This window comes from Panthera pardus, unplaced genomic scaffold (genome assembly GCF_024362965.1).
Source record: "Panthera pardus isolate Hobbes unplaced genomic scaffold, ASM2436296v1 HiC_scaffold_2, whole genome shotgun sequence".
Taxonomy (NCBI): Eukaryota; Metazoa; Chordata; class Mammalia; order Carnivora; family Felidae; genus Panthera; species Panthera pardus.
The window spans coordinates 86104062-86127892 of NW_026526765.1; the positions used below are offsets into that span (position 1 = coordinate 86104062).

Genomic DNA, 23831 nt, shown 5'->3' on the forward strand with positions numbered 1-23831 from the left:
CATGCAGTGATAATGTGAAACAGAAAAATGTAATATTAGAAAAATGTTCTCTTAACATTGTTTTAAACGTGTGTTCACTATTAATATGCCCCATGAATTTACAGCTTGTAGATTATTCAATATTCTGTATTCAACCCACAGTTTTATCATTTTAGTCATGTGCTTAAAAGCTTTATTTGTGACTAAATGTTACTTTAGTTTATTAAGACCCTGATAAAGTCAGTGTCTATCAAACTACTCTGGCTTAATCATTGTTTCACCCAGTCCCATGATTAAACACATTCTCCACGACTGGACTTATTCAACATGCATTTTCACTCTGCGTAGGATACCACCTTAGGCATTGTGATGGATTGAAATGAAAATTTACACCCACTCTCTTTCTCAAAGCTACCTCAGGGAACTAAGTAATTCATTAACAATTATTACTGAGTGTTTAGGAAGCAGAAGACACTGGAAGACACTGTGGGAAAAACAATGATCCCTAAAACACAACCCTAAGTTCACTGAACTTGCACTCTCTAGGGTGAAAGTTTAATGAACCCAAATAGGAGAAGATGCCAGGCAAAAAATGAGCATCCCAGAAAGTGCTAGAGATGTTCCAAGAGGAAGAGATTATACAGAATGGTGAACGTTTCTCCAGAGAGCTGATGATCGTCGCCTTGAAAAATAAAACTCCAGGAAACAGAAGAAGTGGTATTTTTAGCACAAGTATGTGACAAGGTGGTGTAGATGCTATCAAATGCTGAAAGTTTTCAACGGATGCTCAACATACTTCAATCCAAACTCCTCACAGGGACTAAAAGGCCCACATGATTCTGCCCCCACTTTCCTCTCTAGCCTCATCTTATACCATTCTCCCTCTTTTCGCTGTACTCCTATAATACTGACCTTCTTTCTGTGGCTCAAACACATCAAAATCACTCCTGCTTCAGAACTTAGGCACAACTTTCCCCTCTGCCTGGTACATGTTGATGGAGATCTTCATATCGCTGCCATCTCTGTCATATCCTTCATTTGAGGGGTAGCTCGACAATCCCTTCCTCAGAGGCATCTGCCCTGACAACTTCCACAGGCGCTCTTACCCATTACCTTGTTTTATTTTCTTTATATTATTTACCCTAATAAATAGCTTATTTGCTTATTTAGGTGTTTTTGTCCACCCACAAGAACAAAAGCTCCATGAGGGGTTCTATGTCTCTCTCATTCACTACTCTATTCCTAGTAGCTAGAATAGGCTCTAGAACATAGTAGTAGAAATTCAATACATCTGGAAGAGAAGAAGGGAGGGCAGGCAGGACTATACAATAGAATAGGGTTCTGCGAAGAACCTGGAAGGCTGTCATATAAAAATGATTGCCAAAGCCTGGGGTGCCTGGGTGGTTGGTTAAGCGTCTGACTTTGGCTCAGATCATGATCTCGCAGTTTGTGGGTTCGAGCTCCGTGTTGGGCTCTGTGCTGACAGTTCAGGGCCTGGAGCCCGTTTTGGATTCTGTGTCTCCATCTCTCTCTGCCCCTCCCATGCTCATGCTCTCTCTCTCTCTCTCTCTCTCTCTCTCTCAAATAATAAACACTAAAAAAATTTTTTAAATAAAAAAAAAATATTGCCAAAGCCTACGTCCCTGTACTTCACAATTTAATGTAAAAAAAAAAAAAAGACTAATCCTATATTAAAATACAAATACAACTGAATCAGATGGAAACATCTTCCATCATTTACAGCATTGAGAGATTTTGTGCTTCAAGTCATACTTTGTTAAGGAAAACAGAAAGGAAGTAGATTCCTGGGCATGTGGATGTGGGAGGTGGCAGGTGTTGCTGAGGTGTTGAAAGTTCTGAAGACAAAGGTGGCCTAATTCCTAATTCTGCTTCAATGCAGAACTGATGGAGTGTATTTTTCCCTGTAGTAATCTCCATCAAATCAATTTTCAGTAACTAAATTTCACGGAGTAAAAAGTAATTAGTTTCCTTAAACTCTGTAAGGAAAGAACTGATGTCACACAGTTCTTCCTTCTTCAAGTTAGTTAGCCCTGCATACTCAGTAAGCCTTACAAATCTCCAAAGATCTTTGCAGTTCCTTGAAAAAGCTATTTCTCATATTTGACATTCTGAGTTCAGATATCTAAGTTTAGGCACACATAAGGGAATTTTATCAAAGGAACAAAACCAAGTTTAGGCAGTCTCCAGTTTGCTAAATTCCAAAGAAGTAGACGTAAAATGTTATCTCAAGAGTGCCCAAATCTGTCTGCCAGAGGCTTCTTCTGTTTGGGCTCCAGATCTCAGACAGGGAACAAATTAAGACTTGTCAAGAGTTTGCCAGACTTGGGCCCCTTTTTCTCTCCACAGTCCCATCAGACCTGCCTAGGCTACTAGTGCCCCATCTATCCTCCCTTGCACACCAACATGTAGCAAAGTTCTCAATAACAGGTAGTGTTTATTATCTTAGCACTCCATAATGGAAAAACAGAGCTTAAATCCAAGTTCTCAAAGATCCTGGGTACATAGTCATAGCTCATTAAACATTTGTTGGATGAATGATGTGACTAGACAGGTAAGTGAGGAGGAAGCCCCACTGTCAGACCCAGAATTAAAATTTGTGAGTGACGGTGATGACAGCACAGGGCCTGCTTGGGATTTTGTCTCTCTCTCTCTCTCGTCTCCTCTCCTCTCGTCTCCTCTCCTCTCCTCTCCTCTCCTCTCCTCTCCTCTCCCTGACTCACACTCTTCCTCTCTCTCAAGATAAATAAATAGGCTTTTAAAGAAAATTTAAAACAATGAGCCAAAGAGAATAATTCCTGCCACAAGGGAATTCGAGTATCCATTTAATAACTGAGCATACTTGAAGCTGTTATTCTATTTCTAGGTCAGAAAAAAAAAAAAACATTCTTGGGCCTTTTGGAAATAAAAAGCCTCAGAAAGTCTGAGTGATTCCTTGTGAACAGTGTCTCACACAGGGCTACCCTTTAGTGTTACTACCTATTTGAACACTACTACAAACTGATTTTCATTTAACTGATCTCTTGCTTGCTAATACATAAAGGCGCACAGCCTCTGAGCTGACAGACCTTGTTTTTCCTCTTTTTCAGATTCTGCCATAACCCTCCTCATTACAGTGCATATTTGAAATAAATGCCTATTTAACCAGAAGCATTATTAGCCACACAGAATATGAACATGGACAAAATGCAGGAACTTTCTTAGCTGAATTTGCTGTCCTATTCCACAAGGACATGTTGTATGTATTCTAGCCCTGATTCTTTGCAAGAAATCTGGAATGTTCCACGTCCTAAGTCCTCATTTTTATAATGTGCTGTTTCTTTTTTCTCTGCCTAGCTTATGATCAATATTTTAATCTGAAATTCACAACATCTGTATATTAAGATTCTGGCTAAAGCTCTTGCATGCTCTAATCCAAAATCCTTACCCTTAACAGTCTTGCCTAGAGTTTCTCATTCTCACCGTCTTTGAAAACAACAACAAAAAGGAAAGAAAAGAAAAAAAGAAACAAAAAGAAGCAGCTAACAACTATTATCAACATATGTACTAACTGTGGCTTCTGGCTTACTTGCTGTGAACATCTTACAATTTTATAAATCAACGTACTGATTGGGCCATCTCTCCTAGAAGTGGTGAGTTAGTGCAAGCCAGGACCAAAGAGATAAGTACCTGACTTTTTTTTTTTTTTTTGGTTTATTTATTTATTTTGAGACAGAGAGAGAGAGAGAGAGAGAGAGAGAGAGTGAACATGAGCAGGGGAGGAGCAGAGAGAGAGACAGAGAGAGAGGGAGAGAGAATCCTAAGCAGATTCTGTGCTGTCAGCCCAGAGCCCAACATGGGGCTCAGTCTCACAAACTTCAAGATCATGACCTGAGCTGAAACCAAGAGTCGGACACAACCGGAGCCACCCAGGAGCCCCAGTACCTGACTTCTACAGAAAGCTGCTAAACACCGACACCAGATTCTGCCACCAGGGCTTTTTGAGAGGTAAAATTACAATATAGCACAATCACCTACCTCCATCCTCACCCCAGAGGGAAAGAAAAATCAGAGACAGAGACAAGGGAGGGTCTGGCTTTTCTCTCTGCTCCTCTCTGGAGAGGGAGGCCTGGTAACTTATCCTGCTGTTGACTACTGGTTCAGGTCAATAGGTTCCTTGGTCTGCCCTGACCCTACCACTAAGAGGAAGGAGAACTGGGAAAGAAAGATGCTAGGCAAGAGAGAAAGAGTGCAGGTTAGCAGACTCACTCTCACCTTTGTATGAGAATGTATAGATCTCCTACAGATTGTGATACCATAAAAGCTGCAGTCTAGCATAATATTGCTAATGCTTGACCTTAGAGAATAGCCTTAGAGAATAGCAGTGAGACAATTCCAGAAGCAAGAAGTAGTGTACTTCCAGGTAGTAGCTGAAAAAGGTGGTTAAGGAAGAACCCACTTCAAGGAATCATGCAAAGGGGAGGGCTCACAGAATGCACTGAACTTACTCATGTGCCATTGAGAAAGTTAGCATCCCAGGCACACAGGGGATAGCTCATCTGCATTATCCAGAGATCAGTTACAACCATAAAAAAGGGCACTGTGCCCATAAGCAGTCAAAGAGATAATTGTCCTTCTATTCTCCCTCTCAACTCTCAGTATTAGATGAGTTAAGCCCTGAAAGACAGCCAATTCCTAACCACTAAACAAACAGTGAGACCCAGAAGAGTTAAACCTTGAAATGGAGGAGGTAAGAGAGGTATTCTAAAATTAGAATCACCACACACACACACACACACACACACACACACACACACACACGCATGTGCACGCTGCACACGTCAACAACTAACCATGCCTCCACCCCATTTCAGGTAATGAGCAGGAGAAAGCTTTGGATATGATTTGAGATTGCCATACATTGAAGTTGTGGAATCACCCCCAAGACAGTGGAAAAGAATTACTTACTTGACTTGGAACAGATGGGGAAGAGACTGGAGACAATAATATTTTCATGTCCATGTTTTAAGCTCATGTTTGAACCACACTGAATTAAACCCCCCAGTCAACTAGTTAGATAGGCATTTTGAAAGTATGTACTGTGGGTTTCATTTTGCCAACCTTTGTAAAGGGCAAAACTCTTAGCAATTAAACCATAAATGTGGGATGTTTCCTTGGAAAATCACTAAGCCCGATAAAATAGTAAAAGACTTGAGTATTATCATAAATAAACCAGTTTAAATTTGTTTAACTCGCTGTTTTATTTGATCACAGAACTTTTTTTTCTATATGATTTCCATTGATAATCTTCAAAATACACTTTTGTTCCAAGAAGGATGAAAGCCTGACTATGGGTCTAAAATCAAAGTCAGAAAAACGCAGTTTTTGGGCAGTTAGTGGAAAGAGACTTGTTTCTTTCAGGTTTGGGATCCTTACATGTTGGAGCCATTCTTTCCAGGGCTGCAGGAGTTGTGCAACTCGTGGAACGCCTCTGGAGTTGTTCCCACCAATGAGGACCCCATGAAAAAAACAGACTTTATGATAGGGTTGAAAAGCTGGGGGAGGCTTGGAAAAGTGAGAAGTCCTTCTAGATGACAAAAATTTTATATCAGAAAAGAGCTTAACATTGGAAGCCTAGAAGAACTGGAAGGTTTTAATCCCATGGCTCCTGACCTGAGAGGCATTTTTCACATCTTCCTATCAATGCAAGACTTCCAGCATCCAACTTCTGCAGTTTGAACACTGATACTAAAGCCCCAGGAAAACGGACATGTTTACAGTTGTTTGAGGGAGGAGCCAGGACAAAGGAGAATGGGCTCACACACAAAAAGGACTGGCACACAGCTCCAGCAGGAGGTGATTTCACATCCTCGGAAGGAAAGAGGAGCGTGTCAAGCCCTGGTTGATTCTGGTTTGGCAAGTTGGGGCCACTGACCACTGGGGTCCAAAAAACTATACAATAAGCCAACTGGAACAGGCTGAACAGCTCACGGGAGTCCTGGTCTCCATATTTTACTGTCTTGCCAAAGCCTTTGATTTTCCTGGACCTTTTCTAGACTACTTATGAGTTATCTATAGGTGAACAATTTGTTATAATGTGTCATGACCGTTTTGAAATCTCTAACTTCTGTGTCAGAGGCTTCTCAGTCCTTACATACATGAAGTGTAAAAAGAGTACTTCCTCCTTAACTTAAGACTGTGGTTTTGACAAGGTAGGGGTCAAGCCAGACTCTCACAGACAAGAGAAGCTGAGGTGACATTTTAGGATTTTAAACCAGATATATGATGACAACAAAACAAAACCCAATAACAACATGAAAACCTTTGTATCATTTGTTATTTGTGTGTGAAATTAATATTTTATTTTTTTAACATTTTTATTTTTTATTTTTGAGAGACACAGACAAAGCATGAGTGAGGGAGGGGCAGAGAGAGAGTGAGACCCAGGATCCGAAGCAGGCTCCAGGCTCTGAGCTGTCAGCACAGAGCCCGACATGGGGCTCGAACTCGAGAACCTCGAGATCATGACCTAAGCTGAAGTTGGACGCTTAACCAACTGAGCCACCCAGGCGCCCCTGAAATTAATATTTTAAATAAAAATGTTAATTTTTTGTACTTAGTTATGTCTCCCTTTTAGAAATCTCTATAATCTTGGGGTGCCTGAATGGCTCAGTCAGTTAAGCAACTGACTCTTGGTTTCTGCTCAGGTCATGATCTCATGGTTTCATGAGTTCAAGCCCCACATTGGACCCTGAACTGACAGTGTGGAGTCTGCTTGGGATTCCCTCCCCCCTTGCACTGTCTCTGTCTCTCTCAAAATAATAAATAAGAACTTAAAAAATACTCTATAATCTCAATATTTAATTTTTCTAAAATTAATAAGTAAAAAGCAAAGGATGAATTAAGTATAATTTTTATGTTCTATTGTAAATCTTTTGAATCTTTATCTTCCTAAATTAAAAATGTTTTCCCTGAAGAAGTCTATTTACAAAACATATCTGAGATTTTGTAAAATCAGTAGCACATTTTCTATTTCTAAAGCCATAGAAGACCAGAAATGAAAGCATTTTCCTATGATTGGGCCCAGATGATGCAAAGAGATACTACAGTGTAGGTAAATTGAGCAAACTTAGATAAATTTATTACTCTTTCATACTTCAGTTTCCTTGTCTATAAAATGGAAATTCTTATGATACCTACTAAATAGAATTGTGCACAGATTGAATGACATAGTAAATTCTGGTACATAGTAAGATTTTAATAACTGCCTGAAAAACATTGAAATAAGATAAAAAAAATTATTTCCTTTTAGCTGTATTATAGTACAGTTGAGAAGGTTTTTCTTCCAAGTTAACCATTCCAATAACAACAACACCACAGTGGTAATTATATATAAATTAATTTATAAATTTATAATTATATATTTTAAAGTTTTTTCCCATTAAAATTTTTTTTAATTTTTTAAAATGTTTTTATTTATTTTTGAGACAGAGAGAGACAGAGCATGAGCAGGGGAGGGGCAGAGAGAGAGGGAGACACAGAATCTGAAGCAGGCTCCAAGCTCTGAGCTGTCAGCACAGAGCCCAACGCGGGGGGCGAATTCACCGACTGTGAGATCATCACCTGAGCTGAACTCAGATGCTTAACTGACTGAACCACCCAGGCGCCCCTCCCATTAAAATTTTTAAGCCATTTCTCTTCATGCTATAATGTGGTTGTATCTGTCTTTAACATAACTAGATCTCTTTTATACTAGTAAGGAAACCCATACATATGTATTGTTAATAGCTCCATCAAATGAATATTAAGATCAAGTAATAGCCAAGTGTACATATTGCTTTGTAACAAATAGTCCCATCTCTTTATAAATTATAAACATATGCAATAATAGTATTTTATTACAGATATTGTATCTTATTTTTATTATGGCCATATGCAATATTTTATTACATTATTTAGCAAAGAATATATTTAGTACAATTTTATGTCCAGTGGGAAATATTTTAATTCTTAACTTCCGAAGTTAAAAATATTTCTTTCTCAAGAAATCTGTTTATAAAACATTCACCAAAAATGTGACCTGAGACTTTTTTAGATTAGTAATAGTTTGTATTTCTTAACAAGAAATATTTGTCAGACAGTTTTTCTATTTTAAAAAGAATTTCTCCATAAGTCAGCTATGAATGCATATGGAATCTTTAATCCTTTAAGAGCAGCTAATTAAATCTTTCTTTCCTTAGTTGCCTCTGGGATAGGCCCGCTGTGTGTGGTACTTCCCATGGTTGGTCATTTTGTTTTAATGGCAGGGGGAGGAAACCAGCAAAGCGCCGTAACCACACTGCATATCAAAATGTCACCATGGCAGCATTTGTCCACTTGTCAGAGTCCTTCTGAAATGACTCAGCCATTCATTTTGTTGAATCAATATTAAAGCTTTTGAGATTTATTACTTGAGGTTTGGGAGCAGGCGAGGCAAACAAATCCTTCATTCCTAACATTGAGTTCTAGTTAGGCCAAGATTATGATTTCTGTCTGCACATGAGGATAGATTGTAAGGTTTCCACTACTTGCATAATTATCTTGTAATAAGCTTGTATTTACATGTCTGACAGTACAGTGAAAGAAGAATTTAAAGCTTCCAAAAACATTCTGTGGGCTGTGGTAAACTTACCAAATGCTAAATTCAAATAGCTAATTCCCTGAGAGGTGTCAGGGAGGAGGGCAGAGAAGAGAGATGTAATGCTTTTGATATAAAATCTTTAAATCTTTGATTTAAGATTCTTTAAATTCCACTTATATATATCCCACCTTGAAGCATAATTAATAAGAACCAGGATAAGCATGTTATTCTATTAAATCTTTCTATTTAATAATGTCCATTGACTAATACTTTCTCCATTCATCAAATATAATATTCTAAAATTGACTTTTTCTACTTAAAAATACCGAGATTTCAGGGTGCCTGGATGGCTCATTCGGTTAAGCATCCTCTTCGGCTCAGGTCATAATCTCAGGGTTTGTGAGTTCAAGCCCTGTGTGGGGCTCTGTGCTGACAGCTCAGAGCCGAGAGCCTAGAGCCTAGAGCCTAGAGCCTAGAGCCTAGAGACTAGAGCCTAGAACCAAGAGCAGAGAGCCTGGAGCCTGCTTCAGATTCTGTCTCCCTCTCTCTATGCCCCTCCCCCCACCCACGCGCGCGCTCTCTCTCTCTCTCTCAAAAATAAATAAACATTGAAAAAAATTGTAAATAAATGAAAATACTGAGATTTCTTCAAAGACAGTTTGATTAATTACATAAGTTTAGTTTCTGGTGGTTTGGGTCACAAAATGAGCCTGCTTTCTCAATCCAAGCACTCACTGGGTGTATTTTCAGTTATCACTGTACTAAATTCAGTGCAGAGCTCACTGATCCTATCCAAAGATGAAACTGTGAGAACTTTTCATAAGTATAGATCTGTCCGATGAGTTCCTGAAGTGTCATTAAAGCTTCAGTGACAAATCAGGCCAACCTAAAATGAGAGAAGGCAAGCTTCTCTTCAGTGTTTCTCCTTCAGATCTCTTCCCAGAGCAGAGGAGTCTTTCATTTAACATCCCATGATCTAAACCAGTCCTACTGGGAACTGCACTGCAATGCAATTATCCTCAATGGGTTGAGTCAACACCAGATAACATGATGAAGTCATCTGTGTGGGGTTATAGGATCTGCTCTCCCAGGACCCCCAAACTCTACCAAGGACTTGTGCAATCTGAGGTAATGTTTATTTTACCAATGGCTGCAAGCAAACAAAGCCACTGCAAACAAAGCTCCCACTGTCTATTTCCCACATGGGTGAGAAAATCAAGCCCAGTGGGAAGAGAGGTTTGACTGATGGTATGTTTGGGCATCATGCAGGGCCTTGCAAACTTTATATATGTAGGGGTGCTTGGTCCACTTAATGCAGACATCTCTGCCATCAGCTTTAGACTTAAGTTCAGATTTTCTACCTTTCCAATGTCCAATAAGCTTTCTTAAACAATTTAATGCAACCATGGCAATTTCAAATCATACTGAAAGACATGTAAGAGTACTATCTGTAGTTTCTGCCTAAGGTGATGAAAAAATTTTGGAAGTAGATAATGGCGATGGTTATACACCACTGTGAATGTAATAAGGGCTACTGAATTGTACACTTAAAATGGTTAAAATGGCAAATTTTATGTTCTACTTATTTTACCACAATTTTTAAAATTTTATTTTCTTATACATAAAAAGCTGAATGGCACATTTTAAATGAGTGAATTGTATGCTATGTGGTTTAAGTCTCAAGAAAGTAGCTAAAAAGAAGAAAAAAGAGCACTCTGCAGAAAGCTTTAACACTCTGTCTGTAGCTTATACATAAGTCAGGTCATATCAGAAAACTTATACTGGAATTGTCTCACTTTTCAGAAAAGCAAACTCCTTTTTGAGTTTTTTTCTTTGTAGGGTTCTGAGAAAGTAAAAAGGTTTTTAAGACCGTGCTTGAAAGAGTACCATGCAGACAAATACAGCTTTAGCATTCCATTAGAGCAATCCCACAAGGAATACTCCCAAACAAAATGGAGTTCTCTAATACTTTTTAGTTTTTCTTTTCTTTATGCTTTTCTTTTTTTTTCTTCAAAAAAGCAAGGAAGTGCATTGTGAGTATTTCCTACAAGAAATGCTGAGCTGGTTAATTTCTGATAATTATAAAATCACGGGTGGTCACTAGTTCAAAGAAAATCTTTCCCAAATAAAACCAATTATGAGCAGAGACTTTAACTGTGTTCCTTTATCCGCTGCCAAAATGCAGTATCAATAGAACAGAATGTGAAAGCTGCAGCTTTGATATGAAAGGTACTGAAAGTATTCATCTTTTGGTACTTGTTCTGCCACCATATGGAATGGAATAAAAGGAAAAAAGAATTATGCAGCATCAACTCGAATTATGCAATTGGAGAAAAGGAAAAGCAAATCATAACCAGATGCATCTATGCATACATTTTATTATAAAAATTTTCTTTGATATCACCAGGCACCCAATGCACTCTACTGGTAGTGTAAAGTAATTGAAAATAATATAAAAGAAGAACTGGGACTAACATACATTATCATTCAAATGGAAAAGCATTTACAGCAGAGAAATGCTATCAAAGATGTCTTTAAAACATTAATATTAGGCTGAACCACACGAAATTGATATTTTCTTATGTTAAAATGGTCAAACATGGGCAAAATGGTTGAATAACAGCAGTTTCGTGTGATTCAACCTAATACATAATTTTCCTCATAATTTCAAATAGCCTGTTCTCTTCATCATCATCACTCAGTAGAATAAAAGACACTTATTTAATTTTATTGTTTTTTGTGATTTATATAATTTTAAGTTATTTAATATTTTTAGCCACCTCATGTGGAATGAATCCATAAACACATGAGTCAATTAATGTCCCTTTTCTCCTCTCAATGAAGACATTTTTTAAAGTTAGATATACCAAGATTTCTCACTCGTCAGTGTGTTGGGGCCTATTCTCAGCCAGTCAGGAGGCACTTCAAGGGAAACCCTTCCTTATTTGAGATGATGATAGGAGGGGGATTTTCTTCCCCAGCCAACTCTGCTTCTATATCCCTATATCCCAAGCTAAATGTCAGGCATCCTTCCTTGGAGATCGGAGAGGGAGGTCTAGGGCTGATGGACTAGAACTGAGTGAAGCTTGATACTAATGAAACTAGAAGCCAGAGGCAAATCCTACCTATGGATGATCATCCTATCTACAATCAGAAACACTGTATTTCCTGCAGGATCTAAAGAGAAAGTGCTAGAAAGAGAAGGTAAGTCAAAAAAAATTAGAAGCTAGTTCACCTTGGGACCAGTGTAGAAGGAAGAGCAGGAGAGAGGGAGGCAAGAAGAGACACAGAATGGGACTGAGTTGAAAGAGAAAAAGAATTAGGCCACTGAGGGATGCCCATATCATCCCTAACTGAAATATACAGCACTCCAAGTGGGATGAAGAAATGGACAGGCACTCTACGCCAGAGCGCAGCAGCCAGAGCAGAATCAATATCCAACCAAATTGTGGGGCACCTGGGTGGCTCAGTTGGTTAAGGGTCCAACTTCTGCTCAGGTCGTGATCTCACAGTTTGTGAATTCTGGCCCCACATCGGGCTCAGTGCTGACAGCTCAGAGCCTGGAGCCTGCTTCAGAGTCTGTGTCTCCCCCTCTCTCTGCCCCTCCCATGCTCATACTCTGTCTCACTCTGTTTCTCAGTAATAAATAAACATTAAAAATTTTCTTTAAATATATATATTATCCAAACAAATTGCAGTTGGCTCCCATGGGAGGGGCAGAATCTGAGTGGCATTACTGAAAAAATTTCATGTTGTCAGTGATAATCTACTCCACCCAACAGTTGGAAAGGTTCTGTTTGCAGTTCACACAAAGGAACATAATACAATTCTGCACGATTTCATAGGACAATAACCATTGAACAATGTCTCCTAAATCAGAGTCAAAGGTCAGAGACACTCTGGTAGTGAGTAAGAAAGCAGTTCTTTTCCAGTGTTCCACATAAGATTAACCTGAGGAGGAAATACTGGAAAGGGGCTCAATATCTAAGAAGCCAGTTTACTGAATTAACACAATTCTGTTCTATCTTATCACTGACTCATTAAACCTGCGTTGTTCACAATTCTTTTTTGTGCCCAGGATGAGATTTTGGGTGGGCCCCATGTTTCACATTCATTTTCAGTTACAGTATTAAAAAATAGTCTCATTGTCAGATAGTACAAAGCAAAGCTTACCCTCCCATTTAAGTTTTGTGAGTCAGTTCTTTTTTGGCTTGAGCCCGATCCAGTTTATAATGCCTACAGTGAAGAAGGAGGACACGGTCACTCATTTTCTCTACTCCTTCCAACTCCTCTACTTTTCATTATGCTCTTTAATGGTTCCTTCAGGGTTGAGAAGCAGACAAGGAGATAGAGGTTAAAAAAAGGCTCTTTTCTGAATGAATTCTTTAGAGACTCTCATCTATGGGGATACCTGACACGGGCTATGTTTCCCTGGGTATACCACTGGTAGTTAAACCTTCCAGTCTCTATTTTCTGGTAGTCAGCCAGGGTTGCTTCCTCCCTCCAGATAGGTCTCTTGGTTGTGGTCTCTTTAGACAATTAAGACCCGTCTGATACATTTTCAACTGACCCTCAGAATACCACATCTTTCCACAGTCATTACTCTAACTGTAGGGCAGGGTCAAACTCACCTTTTGACTTTTTCAGGATGAGTCGGGTACCAGCTCCTCTATTCCTCAAACTCCAAGTCAAGCTCTCCAAGTGATTCTCTGTTTCTCCACCACTTTTGCCTAGAGGTGGGAGAGGTAGAAGGCAAAGCACAAGGACAGCTCTCTCCAAAAAAATTCTCACTACAGGCCTCGAGACCAATCTCCTAGCCTTATATACCCTGAAGGTAGGTAATGAATCAAGAATCTTTAAGTTGCTGGGGTGCCTGGGTGGTTCAGTGTGAAGCATCCTACTTCAGCTCAGGTCATGATCTCAAGATCCATGCATGAGTTCCAGCCCCGCATCAGGCTCTTGTGCTGACAGCTTGCAGCCTGGAGCCTGCTTTGGATTCTGTGACTCCCTCTCTCTCTGTCTCTCCCCTGCTTGCTCTCTGTCTCTTTCTCTCTCTCAAAAAATAAATAAGAAACATTTAAAAAAATTTTTAAAAAGAGTCTTTAAGTTGGTTATCAGTCTCTTTACAATGTAGTAAATGGTTAATCTTGCAGATTTTGGAACCACTGAGTTCAGAACTCTGTTCTACTATTGCTAAGTGACCTTAGACAAGACACTTAATGTCTCAGTGTCCTTATGTACAAAATATTGAAATCTGTAAAAAGTAACAACAATAGCCACAACCTAGGTTATTGTTTCTTAAGAAATTTTTAATGTTTATTTATTTTTGAGAGACACAGAGTGTGAGTGGGAGAGGGGCAGAGAGAGAGAGAGAGAGGGAGACACAGAATCGGAAACAGGCTCCAGGCTCTGAGCTGTCAACACAGAGACCAACTGGGGGCTCAAACTCAGGAATGGTGAGATCTTGACCTATGGCCAAAGTCAGATGCTTAACTGACTGAGCCACCCAGGTGGCCTTACAGCCTCACTGTTTTAAAATTAAATACATTAAAAGAGCAGCTCTCGGTTTGGGCTCAGGTCATGATCTCATGGTTTCGTGAGTTTGAGAACCACATCAGGTTTGCACCATGACAGTGTGGGATTTCTCTCTGCCCTTCCCGTGTGTGTGTTCTCTCTATCAAAATAAATAAACTTAAAAAAATTTTAATTAAATACTTTAAGTACTTAGTTGCCTGGTCATCAATAATGAAGCAAACAGACAAGGGTGCCTTTTGATCCGATGCACTGAGAAGTACCCAACATCACCAATGTAGGATTCTTGCCCAAAAACATTTACCCTGAATGTAATCATGAGGAAATAATCAAACAAATTCAAATTAAGGTGCACTATGCAAAGTGACTGAAGTCTAGATTTTTCAAAAATATCAGTCACATAAGGCCAAAAACTGAGATGGAAGAGGGGAGCGTAGGAACTTTCTGGGGAAAAAACAAAAAAACCCAAAAAACCACCAAAAACTAAAGAGGCATGACAACTAATTCAACCCAGAAACTTTAATTAAATTCCAGGTCTCATTTTAAAATAAATAAATAGGGGCTCCTGGGTGGCTCATTCAATGCAGAGCCTGCTTGGGACTCTGTCTGCTTCTCCCCTGCTTGTATTCTCTCTCTCTCTCAAAATAAACATTAAAAAAAAAACATGAAAAATAAAATAAAATAAGTAAATAAGTACAAAAAGGAAACCAGATAAAGAACACAATCAGGGCAATCTTGGCTATTTAAATATAAACTGAATATGTGAGAATAAGATTTTATCAGCATTACACTTGGGTGATGGTTATATTGTGTTTTTGTACAAGTATGTCTTTGTTCTTTGGAGACATATGCTGAGGTATTTGGGGTGAAGATATCTGTAACTTATTCTCAAAATATTCCTCAAAATAGTATATTACAAATTAAAATAATAGTGTCATACACATAATAAATCTCTTAGAATAATACCTGGCGCATAATAAATGATTTTGTAAGTGTAAATTAGGTATTAGCAAAGAAAACTAGACAATAGGAAAAATCTTGTTTAAAATTATTATACATTCGTCATTGAATTAATGTACTGAATCATGAATTTCCCTTAAGATCCTCTTCACCTACCGCTCACCTTTCTCAACCCCCCAAATACCTGTCTTTCTTTGACTTCCCCACTCCTCCGTTCAAACCATGTCTCCCACTAATAAGCTAGTTTCCAACCTTCTACCTTACATTGTGGTAATATGATTAGAAGGATATTTTTTTCGAGTTCTGCTTTAATCTGTAACACTTAGGTTCACAATGGACTTATATTAGAAAATCTTTGGACCTTAGAATTCACACTGTAACTTGGCTTAAATAACTTTGAGGCTTTATCATATAGCACTGCTTAGGGGTTCTCAGATTTTTTTCTTCATATTTAAAAATTTTTATTCTATATAATATCGCTGAACTGATTTTTTTGGTCTTTTTTTTTATTTTTTAAAATTTACATCCACATTAGTTAACATATAGTGCAACAATGATTTCAGGAGTAGATTCCTTAATGCCCCTTACCCATTTAGCCCATCCCCCCTCCCACAACCCCTTCATTAACCCTGTTTGTTCTCCATATTTATGAGTCTCTTCTGTTTTGTCCCCCTCCCTATTTTTATATTATTTTTGTTTCCCTTCCCTTATGTTCATCTGTTTTGTCTCTTAAAGTCTTCATATGAGTGAAGTCATATGATTTTTGTCTTTCTCTGACTAATTTCACTTAGCATAATACCCTCCAGTTCCATGCACATAGTTGCAAATGGCAAGATTTCATTCTTTTTGATTGCTGAGTAATACTCCGTTGTGTGTATGTGTGTATATATATATATATATTTATATATATATAAATATATATATATCACATTTTCTTTATCCATTCATCCATCGATGGACATTTGGGCTCTTTCCATACTTTGGCTATTGTTGATAGTGCTGCTATAAACATGGGGGTGCATGTGTCCCTTTGAAACAGCACACCTGTATTCCGTGGATAAATGCCTAGTAGTGCAATTGCTGGGTCGTATGGTAGTTCTATTTTTAGTTTTTTCAGGAACCTCCATATTGTTTTCCAGGGTGGCTGCACAAGCTTGCATTCCCAAGGGGTTCTCAGATTTTTTAAAGTCAGGACTCCTTTGGTCTCTTAAAAACTGAGGACTCAAGCTTTGGATTATAGTTGTAATAGCTATCAATATTTACAGTATTAAATCTAAGAATGATTCAAAATATGTACGCATTCATTCAATTAAAAGTAAACTCATTTCAAGCTAACATCAATAATATATATATTTTTTTAATTTTTTTTAATTTTATTTATTTATTTATTTATTTATTTATTTATTTATTTATTTTGAGACAGAGAGAGACAGAGCATGAACAGGGCAGGGGCAGAGAGAGAGGAAGACACAGAATCTGAAGCAGGCTCCAGGCTCTGAGCTGTCAGCACAGAGCCCGATGCGGGGCTCGAACTCACTGACTGTGAGATCATGACCTGAGCTGACGTCGGACGCTCAACCGACTGAGCCACCCAGGCGCCCCAATAATATATTTTTATGAAAACTGTATTTCCCAAAACAAAAATATTTAGTGACATCAGTGCCATCATTTACCATTTTCCAAATTTCTTTGATTACTTATTACAGCTGTATTTGTTTTGTAATCGTGGTAACATACATATAACATAAAACTTACCATCTGTACCATTTGAAAGTATACAATTCAGTGGCGTTTAATATGTTCACAGTGTTATGCAACTCTCATGACTACCAGAACATTTTCAACACTCCAATAGGAAAACCTGTAGCCATTAAGTAGTCACTTCCTATTCCTCCCTTCCCCAAGCCCTTGGCAACAACTAATCTGCTTTCTGTCTCTGTGGATTTGCCTATTCTGGATATCACATATAAATGGAATCATACAGCATGTGGCCTTTTATGTCTGGCTTCTTTCACTTAGCGTAATGTTTTCAAGGTCCATCCATGTTGGAGCACATAGCAGTACTTCATTTCTTTTTGTGGCTGAGTAATATTTGATTTTACGTATACACGACATCCTGTTTGGAGTGTCTGTGTACACCACATTTTGTTTGGTGTGAAGTGGCATCTCACCGAAGTTTTGTATTTCTCTAGTGACTAATCCTGTCGAGCATCTTATGCTTGTTGGCCATTCGTATACTTTCTTTGGAGGAATATCTATCTGTTCAAGTCCTTGGCCTATTTTTTCATTGAGTGTTTGTCCTTTTGTTGTTGAGTTATGAGTGCTTCATATATCCTGTATACTAGACCAGATGTGTGATCTACAAATATTTTCTCCTATTCTGCAGGGTGTCTTTTCGCTCTCGTGATAGTGTCCTTGATGCCCAAAAGTTTTAGTTTTAACTAAGTCCAATGTATTCTTTTCTTTTGTTGATTGTGTTTTTGTGTCATATCTTTAGAAATCATGTCAAATTGCAGATCATGAAGGTTTATTCCTATGTCTTTTTAAAAAGGTTTTTATAGTTTTAGCTCTTGTATGTAGGTCTTTGATCCATGTTCAGTTATTTTTTTGTACGTGGTGTCAGGTCCAACTTCATTCTTTTGTGTATGGATATCGAGTTGTCCCATCACCATTTGTTGAAGACATTCTTTCTCTATAGAATGGTCTTGGCACTTTTGTCAAAAATCAACCTATCTATAAATTTATTTCTGAGCTCTCATTTTTCTTCCATTGACATAGGTCTTTCCTCATGCCAGTACCAAACTGTTTTGATTAGTGTAGTTTTGTAGTAAACGTTGAAAGTGTGAACTCTTCAACTTTGCCTCTCCTTTTCAAGATTTTTAAAAAGTTTTTATTTACTTATTTATTGAGAGAGAGAGAGCGAGAGCGAGAGCGAGAGCGAGAGAGAGAGAGAGAGGGAATGAGTGGGGGAGGGGCAGAGAGAGAGGGAGAGAGAGAGAGAATCCCAAGCCAGCTCCATGCTCATGGAGCCCAACATGGGGCTTTTTCAAGTTTGTTTTGAGTAGTTGGAATCCTTTGCCTTTTGTTATGTATTCTGGATCAGCTTTTCCATTTCTGTTCCAAGTCTGTTAGGATCTTCATAGAGATTGCATTGAAACTATAGATTGCTTTGGGCAATATTGCCATCTTAACAATATTAAGTCTTCTAATCCATGAACACAGGATGTCTTTCCATTTATTAATATTCTTTTATTTCTTTCAGTATTGTTTTATAGTTTTCTGTGAGCAAGGCTTACATATTCTTGGTTAAATATATTCTTAATTATTCTTTTTTGGTGCTATTGTAAATGGAATTATTTTCTAAATTTTCTTTTCAGGTTGTTCATTGCTAGTGTATAGAAATACCAGAGATTTTTATGTGTTGATGTTGTATCCTGCAACTTTGCTAAAGGCATTTATTAACTGTAATGACAGGTGGATTCTTATATTTCCTTTACATTCAATCTGTTTCTATATATTGTTTTGGTTGAAGTATATAAAGAATATCCAGACCCTTATAAATATTACATTAAGACAGGGAGAAGGATTTTCATTGGGTTTTCAGATAATTGTGGATATTCACTCTTGATACTATACCAAGACTCAGTAAATGATAGTTTCTTAAAAGTTAATTGCAATGTGGCATCTGAAGCATATCGAACATTTTTCACTTAGTCACGTTAATATCCTTTGGACTCACACTTCAAATGGATCTTTTATCTGTGCATGATTTTATAACATTGTACATTTGGAAAATATGGTTCTCTGAATTATGCAGATTTTCCAAGCGTTGACACATTTCATTTGATGGTATTTGAAAAACCACCTTATTATCACCATAAATTTTATCACACATTCTTTCAGCTTTGGGAAGCCTATAGAGACAATAAAGTTTTCTAAAATCTAATTTTTGCTTGAGATAAAACTTGAGTTTTATCAATGATAGCAAATTCTGTCTTGTTTTCCTTGAAGTAACTGACTTACTCTGTTCATTTTCAAGAAAATGGCTACCATATATCTAATTCTTATTGACCACAGTTTTTCTGCTAATCATTCTTTCTATTAAAAGTTGTGCCCTATGATAAAAATGGGTTGTTCAGCTCCAGAATTAAACAAGAGCATAAGAGCTTTTCCTCCAGACGACCATTGGATTTTAATATGAAGTAAAAGAGATTTATGCATATTTTGCATTTCATCAGAAAGGATAATTTTAAAAAATGTAGTCAAGGGTTGAGATTTAATAATCAAGGAATGTTCTCAAGAAAACTTTTTTTTTTAAATGCGTTTGCAGCATTGGGCAATACATGACTACTAATATAGTTTGGTGCTACTGCCTTCATTTATGCTAAAGTTTCACTATGAGTGCAAATAATGACACAGTGAGCAAGGCAAACAACTTTTTAGAATTATTACAAAAATACTTTTGACCTTGAGGACTTGAAGGAGTCTCAGGAACTGACAAGACCACACTTTGACAAAAAGTGTGGCAGACCACATTTTGACAATAGTTGGTATGGCTATTGAAATGTCAGTTTTACAGACTGCCTCGACTTCAGAAATATTGAAAGAAGTAGATGTTACCATTCTTATCATAATTTCCTTGATGAAGTTTTCCAATCCCTTAGCAATGCATTTGGGTGCTCTCATTACACACAACCAACCAGGATCAGCAGGCCCTACATCCAGTTCTAATGAAACCAGAATTTTAATGGATAAAGGGCAGACATTAAGAGAAAGGTGAATATAGTTCATGGAAGGTAGGATAAGTCAGGAAGAAAAAATAATTTACTATAAAGCTTTTTGTTTATTCACATCACATTCACTTCCAAACTCTATTCCATCCAGTTGCTAAGACCAAATAAAGTAGAAGGGCTGGCATATCTATTTTAGGAGACTAGTTTAGGTAATGGTTTTATGGATTTTGCCTTATGAGTAACCACAATATTTTTACACAAAGAATCATTCTTTCTCAAGCTAATGCCTTCTTTTGCATCCCCATTAATTATAAAGCCTATAAAAATTGTTTTTCACAATGCCAAAAAAAAAAAAAAAAAAACACCCAGGAATTTTCTTTTGAGGCCTGGTGTACTAAAATATTTATTTTTCAGGGTGACTGGGTTGCTCAGTTGTTAAGTGTCTGACTTCAGCTCACGTCATGAATGATCTCGTGGTTCACGAGTTCGAGCCTGTGTTGGGCTCTGTGCTCACAGCACAGACAGCTGAGCTGTCAGTACAGAGCCTGGAGCTTTCTTTGGATTCCGTGTCTCCCTCTCTCCCTCTGCCCCTCCCTCATTCGTACTGCCTCTGTCTCTCTCTCAAAAATAAATTTAAAAAACAGTAAAAAATATTTTAAATATTTATTTTTCAATGAAATGAGTGAAATCCGTACAAGCCAAGTATTCATTTACATTATATTATGCTATAGATAACCAAATCTCTAGTACGACCTTAAGGAAAAGGTAATGAAAGCAAAGTTAATCGAGTTTCTATTAATACACATTGATTCTCCTTCAAAATAACAGATTAGATTTATAATTGAAAAGTACTGCAAAGGAAAATAGGTCCTTTTCAAAACAACAAATAAAAAATGTTTCAGTGCATTTCTTCTTAGCAGACTGCTCACTGATTAGCATATACTATTGCCAAACACACTATTCTGCATAGAAAGGAAGAAAGGTTTCACTACTCTTGCTATATACCCCACCAAGTAAATCCAAGTGTGAAATACTCTTTGAAGTCAGCAGGCATCCTTTGCTTCAAATAATTCTGAAGGGATTTAGAAGCCAGATAGGATTAAAGCTTGGGAAAAAAAGGGCGGGGGTGGGTTGGAAGTGGGGTGGGGAACAGCTCAATCTTAACTGTAAATAAATGAAAACATGGTGAAGAGGGAAAAGGAAAACTTTATTTAGATCCAACAATTGTTAAGGTGATAAATCTGGCTTATTCAGAATTAATGGTGGGAAAAGAGACCCTAAGGACAGACTCACTAATCAAAGTATGCAAGAAGAAACCAATGAAAAATATCTTTAAAATCAAAATTGCACAACCTCCTAAATTTAGATCCTTTGCAAAAATATTTTTAAACCAAATGTATTTAATCCAAATCAGTTGGATGAAGTTGACATTCTTTCTGATTCAAGGCAACCTCCCTCTTGCCTGAGTTACTGCAGTAGCCTAACTGATCTCCCTGCTTCCACCCTAGGCCTCCTAAGTGATCCTTTTTGAAGGTAAATAATGTTCTCCTCTGCTCAAAACCCTCCCATGCATGGTTTCCCATTCTTACTCAGAGTGAAAGTCTGAGTCCTGTAATGGCACACACATTCTCAGCCAATTTTGCTCCTTCTTAACTTCGTCTCTGGCTGCTCTCCCACCTTGTGCAATCCACTTGAGCCCTGATGGTCTTCTTGCTATTTTGCCAATACACAAGGCACACTTCCTCTCAGGAAAGTGGTACTTACTTGGTTGTTCCCTCTGACTAGCAGGTTCTTCTCCTAGGTACCAACATGGCTCATATACTTTCTTCAGCCCTTTTTAATCAGGCCTTTTCTCACCCACCCTATCACAAACACAAGTTCCCCTCACCTAGAACACTCCAACCTCCTTCCCTACTAAATTTTTCCCCATTCATTTATCACCATCCAACGTACCAGTGTTTCATTTATTCGTCTTATTCTTCTCTGTCTTCTACCACAAAAATATAAGCTCCATGAGAGCAATGATTTGGACTTGTTTGGGCACATATTCCCAGGGCTTAAAACAGTACCTTAAACACAGTAGGTACGTAATTATTATTTGTCAAGTAAATAGATGTAATTTCTGTCTATACTGTCAGATAAGCACTACTTCAGTTTACTGCTCTATGATTCTTTTTAATTTTAATTTTATTATTATTTTTTTAATTTTGGAGAGAGAGAGCACAAAAGTTGAGGAGAGGGACAAAGAGAGAGAGACAGAGAGAGAGAGAGAGAGAGAGAGAGAGAGAGAGAGAATCTCAAGCAGGCTCCACACCCAGTATAGGAGCCCAATGTGGGGCTCGATGCTCCCATGACCCTGGGATCATGAACGAGCCAAAATCAAAAGTGGGATGCTTAACAAACTGAGTCACCAGATGCCCCTGTTCTATGATTCTTTATATGGGAATGAAAGTTTTGCTTTTGAACCTCTAGTTTGGTTTTTCAGGTATTGTTGGTCAAGCTGACAATTGTCAAGAAGTGGTCTCTACCCACTGGGAGAGAAGCAGACTAGAATGGAAAGACATTGTTGCCTCTTCACTTCTCCCCTTGTGTTTTCCTACCCCCTAATCTTCCTGACTCCATGAGCACACTATTGAACATCTAAGAAATCTAACTGGATGTCCACCATCTGGACTCTATTTTGCCTTACTCTCCACTTTGGATAATCACCTTTTGCTCTCACCCAATTCCATAGACTGGTTCATCCTTTTAATGTTTTCTTTTGGTGAAGTGGGCTTAATTGAATTCTGTCTGACCATTTAGGTCTTTGGAGGAGTAGGCACAATAGCAAGCTTCTAGGTTATAGCTTCTAGGGCATTCACCTGCACCAATTTACTTATGTAACCATAGAGATTGTAAAGATTATGGAAAACAAAGCATTTAAGTTACAGTCTATTGAATTATAAACACACAACCCTTCATTTTTATATGTACCAACTACTTAGCTAATGAACTTAAGAATAGTATTTGTGAGACTAGTTTTCATATAGTAATGCCTGTATGGACAGAGGGATTGGAAAGCTTGTTTTCTTTCTTTCTTTTTTTAATGTTTATTTTTGAGAGAGAGACAGAGAGACAGAGAGTGAGTGGGGGAGGGGCAGAGAGAGAGGGAGGCACAGAATCCAAAGCATGCTCCAGGCTCTGAGCTCTCAGCACAGAACCAAACATGGACCTCAAACTCATGAACAGTGAGATCATGACCTGAGCTGAAGTCAGGTGCCTAAGTGACTGAGCTACCCAGGCGCCCCAGAATGCTTGTTTTCAAGTCATATTTAATATTCCTGAATTACTTACTAACATTTATAAGCAACTCTGGATTCATGAAGTATCCTTGACTCTTCTTTCAACTGCATTATGGCAGAGCTGTGATTATAATAACCACTATGTTTAAAAAAAAAATTTAATGTTTCTTTATTTTTGAGAGAGAGAGAGCAAGAGAGAGCCAGTAGGGAAGGGGCAGAGGGAGAAGGAGACACAGAATTAGAATCAGGTTCCAGGCTCTGAGCTGTCAGCACAGAGCCCTATGGGGGTGGGGGAGGCTCAAACCCACAAACTGTGAGATCAAGACCTGAGCTGAAGTCAGATGCTTAACCGATTGAGCCACCTTGGCGCCCCGATAATCACTATATTTTAAAATCATAGGGTGCATGGCAACTAGAAAGGTCATCTGGTTCATCTCTAGCAAAACATATCTAAATCATGCACTTTGTTTTTTCTCCAAGACTTCTAGAGAAGAGACACAATATTTCCTCTCTATATGGATTCTATATATACAGATTCAAATATATGTATACACACGCACACACACACACACACACACACACACACACACAAACCACCACCACCACATATATACGTAATGATGAGAGACGACAGGATTTTTTTTTTTAAGTTTCATCCCAGAATATAGTTTTAAATTCATCTGAGTTGAAGTATTTCCTTAGTGTACAGAGGTCTTTTTCAGATTTGCT

At 38.1% G+C, this 23831-nt stretch overlaps 1 protein-coding gene across 3 annotated transcripts in view; it reads right to left on the reverse strand.

Annotated features, from left to right (window-relative positions):
- Nucleotides 1–23831, reverse strand: part of ADGRV1 (adhesion G protein-coupled receptor V1) — a 590892-nt gene that overhangs the window by 563875 nt on the left and 3186 nt on the right. For 2 of the 3 annotated variants that reach the window (XM_053907199.1, XM_053907201.1), the window contains 2 exons: nt 13228–13326; nt 12770–12832 (listed from right to left, as the gene is read on the reverse strand). The gene's annotated coding sequence lies outside the window, so the exon portion shown is untranslated. Of the gene's footprint in view, nt 1–12769; nt 12917–13227; nt 13327–23831 lie in introns of all 3 variants that reach the window. The other variant, XM_053907200.1, reaches the window with a different exon arrangement.